This window comes from Micropterus salmoides, unplaced genomic scaffold, assembly GCF_014851395.1.
Source record: "Micropterus salmoides isolate LMB-PRFRI ecotype aquatic unplaced genomic scaffold, ASM1485139v1 Ms_hic_scaffold_11, whole genome shotgun sequence".
Lineage (NCBI taxonomy): Eukaryota > Metazoa > Chordata > Actinopteri > Centrarchiformes > Centrarchidae > Micropterus > Micropterus salmoides.
The window spans coordinates 22,042,483-22,049,904 of record NW_024040152.1 but is presented as its reverse complement, the minus strand read 5'-3'; positions in this window follow the sequence as shown (position 1 = coordinate 22,049,904).

Genomic DNA, 7,422 nt, shown 5'->3' with positions numbered 1-7,422 from the left:
GAATGCAATTTTATTGTGCAGCCAAGGCTGGAAAATCACATTTGGTCTCACCAGATACAATTAAATCAGTGCATTATATCAATACAGCAAACTCAATACATAATAATTAACAGTGCACAGCATACATTCAATGCAGAGGACATAGTATTACATCAACTTACGGGTGCCAAGAGCTGGAGTGATAGTTGATGACAAATAAACACTTTATAACAACTGTAACAAATATATTATAGTCTGTCATAAGCAATTCATCAAATATTTATATTCCGCTTATAAATGCTAATTAGGAGGACTTGCTTATTCCATGCTTTAAAAATCCTGTACTGTAAATAATTATTTTTCTGCCCTGGGGAATATCTGGTTTGACTGTGGGGAAATATTTCTTAATGGAACAGAAATATTCCAAAATTATGTGTCAAATTAGAGGCCTGCAGCCAAAATCTACTTCCTCTTTCGTTATGGTGTGCGCTTTATTTTTACTTTGGTTATATCACGGAGGCATAACTGTGGTCGCCAAGGGTGAGACCTTGTAGCGTACACTGTAAGTAGCCTACAGTAGTTGCACAGTAAAGCCATCTTTACTTTGGGGCCGTGCCACTGTAGATTGTGGCTGGTGACTAAGAACTTCTTTGCCACGCGCTCAGTTTGGACAGTAAATATTAGACACAAACACACACATTCAGCACTCCTCTCATGAAACAAATTAGACAAACAGGGAAGCAGGGTGCTGCCTCTTGTCTGTTGACTTTCCCTGACTGACGGCAAACTAATTAAAGCACTATAAAATGCATCCTTGAAATTCAAATGTTGGTTTATTTGAAATGCTTTTTACAGTATCCAGCAGTTTCTCATCAAATCATTTCTCATTCTTTAAAATGAATACACTGTAGCTTTCTATCTTCAGAGACCTGCAACGCTACAGAATACCTGACATTATGGACCTCAGAAATATCGCTGCTTTTAACTTGAATCTAAATTCCTATTAGTGCATATTCCACGGTCTAGTTCACAGCAAAGTGTATAATGGCCAGGAGATTCAATATCCCATTTCCTATTCAAAACAATACATGTACTGTTTCAGCAACATCTTCAATCTCCTTTAATTACACAATCACTTCCCTTCTCTCTCTCTCCCTGTATCTGTTTTTTGCCTGATAAGACTTTCTGAAAGAGGGATTCTGAAAACCCTTATTAGCTTGTCAACCAGTGGCAGGAATGTGAAATATATCTTATTTTGTATATTACATCAGTGAGGCAGTGCTTGCCAGGGAATGTCAAGGACAATTGAAACACTGAACTGAAGTCCAGATGAATATCTGAACATATGGAATGTGTGCAGTGTTTAGTGGGAAGCCACTGATAAAGAGTAGGCGTGTTTTTAAGAAGAAAATAACAGTCAACAGTAGTGAACAAGTATATTTGCCTCTTCATGTTTTATTGCGTTTTCCTGGAAGCAGTTACATCAGCGAGTGCAGCTGAATGATATGAATAGTCACGTCGTTTCTGGTCACACTAATATTTTCCTCAGTTGTAATTTGCAAACATTAGTATTCGTTGATTTATCATCCTCTATATATGGCCTTTACATTGATTTTAGGGGCTCACATAATAACTCTCATTATTTCATGTTATACTTGTTTTGGATATTGTAAATATGCATTTAATCAGTCAGTACAGGACTGCTCAGCTTTCCAGTTCATTTTGAATTTGTTTAACTCAGGATGAAGGATGAATACAGAAATCATGCTTTTAATTATATTAAAGGGCAAACAAATGATTGGGTAGCCATCCTGCTAATAAAACAACAAGGCTAGGGTTCTACAGCCATGCTAGCTGCCCCGTGAGGCTGAAGGTTACTGCACAGCTTCAAGCTAAATGCAGATAAAATGTTTACAGTACCATGTACACCATTTTAGCTTAGCATGTTAGCACGCTGGTGAAGTGGTTGACTGACCAACATTGATATAACTGCTAGTATGGCTAAAAGTGGTCCAAAGGAATCTTTTCAACCTCAGAGACTTGATGTCTGCCTGCTAATAACACAAAATATAGATAAATATATAAAAAATATACAATTGACATGTTATGTCATCAAAATGTATTCTCCTCTCTACGAACTCAATCTACACCATTATGCACTCGAGAGAAAAACACAGAAAATAGAAAAAGGATATAAGCCAACATTTTGGAGCAGAGTGACCCAACACATCTGCCTTGAGGGGCGCCATGTACACTATGGTACTTTAAAAGACCGGCTCAAAAGATAAAAATGTCACACCATGTCCATGGAAAGATATAAGTATAAAGTATTTTTTAAACTGAAAACTAGTCAGTAAACTCACTGCTTAAGTGTTCTGTTGAAACACCATTGCTTGTTACAATTGCATTGTATTATGGTATTATTGTAATGTTGGTATACTTGATCTCCTTACTTTTTATATATTTATATTTCTATTTATGTTCATGTGTACTATAATCACCAATTTATATCAAGGCAAATTCCTCTTGTGAAAATGTACCCTGCAAAAAAACTGATTCTGATTCTTGTTTAAAGTGATCCTCAGAATGCTCTGAAAATGACACCTCTCCCTCAGACGGGCATGCAAATGTCTCCTGAGAATGAGCCTTGTTGCATGCGTCACTCTCAACACCAAGCAGTTCATCAGCCCAGAAGAGTTTCCCCTAAATCATTTCAGAAACCTCACCAGGGAAAACAAAGTGACCACATCAGCTGCCGTGGAAGTCCAGGGATCCCTCTGGTGTTATTTCTTCTCTCAAGGTCACATATGACTCACTGCTTTGACTGGCAAAGCTTTCAACGCTGTGCACAAGGTCTGCTGAAACCCTCATCCTTTTTTCATGCCTGTCTCTCTGTTTCTCTCTGCTACTGATTCCCTTTGATCTCTTCACACTCTCTCAATATGTATCTCATGGGCCTTCAGCACATACACCACTATGGCATTCTCACTCTCCTTTCTTCCCCATTTCATTCTAATCTGCCTCCACCTACGTTCATATTTTCTTTAGGTATCCCCACATTGATAAAATCAGTATCCTGTTGAGGCTTTTTCATCAGTTAGTAAAATAAAGACTTGTCCACTGTGATTTCCATCTGAGGGGCCTAGGCAGTGAGAGATATAAAATATCCTGAAACAAGAACTCTGAGGTGGACCGCAGGAAAGCGGCAAGGAGAATATGAGAAGGTCAAGGACCTTAATAAGGCAACTTGCTACTTCTCTGTCTGTACAACAACATCGATTAAAGTGGTGTGGCCTGGGTTTTCCTGAAAACCTTTTGCACTATAAGGTCACCTCATCCCACTCACTTACACCAGAACCAAACTGACCTTAAATGGAAAACGCATTGCAAGTCCAGAGTTTATTCGGATGACACTGTTGCATGTCTAAGTGCCGCTATCTCATCGTTGCCTTCATCGAAACCAACTTTCACCTGCATATAGGCAACCAAAACGTTCACTTCTTTGTTTAATATTTTTGAACACTAATTTTATAATGCAGTTTGTATCATTGTGTGTGTGTGTGTGGAAAAATAACAGACATTTTATGCCTTCATTAGATAGTGCCTGTAGATAGATGGCAGAAAATGAGGGTGAGAGGGGTGCAATAAAGGTGGTATGCTATACTCAAAAAGGGGAGTTTCAGTTTATGGCCTTTATCTTAAATCCTAAGTTACTGGAGTGTAGTGGACTGCCCGGACCATGCACTCCTGAAGGAATTTGAGCTATTGCCCTCAGGCCACCATTTCGGGGGAACTGTTCGGAGGACTAAAAGACTCCATGTCTCTTTCATCCCAAGTGCTATTTCAGTATATCCCAAGTCTGGCAAATTTTCACACTTACAGTTGTGCATATTTGTACTTTATATGAATTTCCATTTCTATGCACTACTTAAGTGATTTATTGTTGATGATGATGTTGACCTTATATTTTGTGTCATTATGTGAACCCTTGCTGTATAACAAATTTCCCTTGTGGTACAATAAAAACCATTGAACTTTGAACAGATGTGCCCCAAATAGTTTTGTCTGAGTGGGGGCATTTATGGGTTAACAATATCAGTAACAGTATTTCTTGATCATTCAGTGTACAAATGTAGTGGACATACCCAACATGACATCACCCATTGGTTTTTGTCACTTCGAAGCCTCTATTCCGGCAAGTTGTCCGTTGCCATCTTGTTTTTTTGAACCAGAAGTGATCATATTTAGACAAGTAAGAGGAACTGGGGAGGGATATGCATTGCTACGTCTGACGGGTCCCTGCAGCAGCGATTTGTCAATCACGAGGTTGTACCCTGTATAAGTATACTCTGCTTTACTGTCCTCTAAATGGGACCATACAAAATGTACCATGCTGTATTGAAGGAGACTTGAAACTAGAGACTGAGACCATAAACTCATTATGAGAAGTAAAGTTATTTTCTCACAGACTTCTACACAGTTGTATTTGTAGAATGCAGGTTTGCATTGGCTTCACTTTTCAGTCTCGGGGGTTCCCTCTTGTGCCAGGGACAATTGAAAATCAAGTCAAGCCAATTTTAATGATATGGCTCAAAACCACACGTTTCTTTTAGAGCACTCTGATATACGCATGAATAGCATACGACATCCTCTATCCTTAAACTCTTTCAGAATATTCATATAGTAAACCTCTACACAAAAACCTTTGCCACAACAAAGATCCCTCTACCAGGGTGGACAGACATCCAATATGTCCATACAAACACTACATTAAATCAAACAACGCAGATGGAGCATTTTAACCCATTAAGAAGTAAAGAACTGAAGCTCCTATTAGTTAAACATATGAATTCCACAGGCATTTTGAATAGTACAGAAAAGTTAAATGGAAGAAGAACTTCCACTGTAACTGCACTGAAAAGTAGCAGTAACTGGCCTGTAAAGTTACTACAACAGGCATGTAACATATGTACGGTTCAACAAGGACCTAATGAAAATCATGGACTTCGCCCCATCATCACTTGGAGATAGTGGGCAAAACCCTGTCATATCCAGATCATTACAAAATACAATCCCCTTAATGAAGTGCTTTGTATAATTGCAGTTACTGACATTATCTCGACTGTTAATTCCAGATGTTTTATGGGCCTATGTTTAGATCCTCTTGCCCTGTAATATCTCATTCTCTCTTTGAAGTTTACCGACAAACATGCTTTATTTGCATGCTGTGGGTAAAAGCCTTTGTTGCAAAAGTGCTCTCTGTGTCTTTCAACTTGCGCTGTCTCGGTCACAACAACAGTTATCAGTTCCCTTTTCCATTCATTCGTTCATGAGATTTGTTATGAAAATGAGTGGGTCATTGATAGGTACAGTTCTGGGTAACACACAAACGCACACAATCTTTGCTACCATGCAACCAGACAACACTATACACACATGTACACAAACGTTATCGTGGATCTGAACAATAAAAGGCTATGTTAGTGAGATATCTAACTATTAACTTTAGCTGACACACAAATCGTGGCTGGAATGGCTGAAATAGTGTCGTGTACTCGGTCCCAGCTACTTGTTTCCCATTTAGACCAGTTTTCTACTTGATACACAGATAGCCTTTATTGTCGCCATAGGAGTCATTTAATTCTCAGAGTATGCATTGTTCATGCCTCAGGATCATTCATCTATACTGTACAAATACAGTATATACAGTCCACACAGACCCAGGCACATGTCTGTGTATATGTGTGTATCTGGTTCACCTCATAACACCCACATTTTCCCTGCTTGTATGCTACAGACCTCACTGCCAACTAACTTGTCAGGAAGGCTCGTTGTGAGTGTGCCTGATGTGTCTGTTTGAGAAGGTAGACGTCCAGCTTCCGTTCCGTTCCGTTGACTTCGACACTGAAAGATATGTGTGTGTGTGTTTTTCTATTTGTGCATTTGCCTGTGTGTGTGTGTGTGTGTGTATGTGCATGTTTTCAGTCATCCTGTGGTGAGCAGTGACCTCAACGCTAAAACTTCCCTCACATGCTTGGAGACTCGTAGGTGGGTGAGTGTGTATTTTTTTTGATTACGTTGAGACCTTGTGCTTCTACGTCAGCGGGCTGTGACATTTTGTCATGCGTCTGCATGGGCCGGACAGTGAGCAGGTACAAAAAGACAAATGGAAATGGAAACCTTTGACATCAGAGATCTTGTATAAGCATCACATGTTTGCATCACAGTGTGGGAGTGCCCTTTAGTTGTCCGCTACCCATTATGCATTTTGAGCCCTATGTGGGAGTTCTATATTTGGTTGAAACCATGATGAAGTGAGGGTACTGTTGTATCGTTCTATTGTCACTCCTTTACATAAACTTTTTTTAAAGACATTAAACAGATGACCAGAGAGAAAGAAGACATTTGAACAAGTTTCAAACCCGAAATGTCACTGGTAAATGTCACCGGATTGGCCCATTGATGTTCTTTTGATCGAATTATATCCAGAGTGCACATACTTTTGTCGGTTAGGAAGACTAAAATCTGAGAAATTTAGTTTACAACAACAAGAAGCTTGAATGTGAAAGTTCATTATTGGCCTGGGGAGAAAAATCTTAACTCAAGGTCCACCTACTAGCTTTTTCAGGAGATCTGGAGTTTGCTCAGTCGTCATCAGGTGGCCTAAGTATGGAACTTTAAGCATGTGATTAAAGGTGGTTTTATTATTAAATTAATTTAGTAAATATTTGGGAGAAATTTTACTGCTATTCAAATTACATGAACCTTCATTTTCTTATTAAAAGTAATAAAAATGTAGAATGTAGAATGTTACATTCAGATTGCACAATAAAGCCTGCTACAGTCAAGTATCAAAGTGAATTTCACTATACCAGTACAATACAGCAGTGGTGGTCTAAAGGTTACAGACCTAAAGGTTGATGGCCTTTCGCCCAATGTCAGCTGGGATAGGCTCCAACCTCACTGCGACCCTGTAAGCAGGATAAACGGTTGATGATGGATGGTTGGATGGAATTAGTTGGATGACATGTAACAAGAAATCATATAGTAGATTTTCTTATGAAACATTGTAAAACCATCTGGAGTCTATGTATCAAGCACCTGAAAAATGTTTGCATCACAGTTCTCCTAACACTCAAGGTAACTCCTGTTCCTAAAAGCTCTCCCTGCTTTGGTGACCATGAGGCAGACACTGTGATGGTTCACAGTTTTTAGGAAAGACAGTTATTGTTATATATTTGATCTTGTGGCTCCGGTTCCTAAAGCAGTTCTGCACATATACAGTGTTGTCCTTGAGATGCTAAATCTCATCTTAGAAACCACCTCTTTTCCTTGGCCTTTGACACCGGAAGTTGACATGTTGATTGTACTGATTTTATTGTTTTTTATTGTATGGTTGTTTTGGCTTTATTTGTATTTCATACGTTGTGTGAGCTATGTATT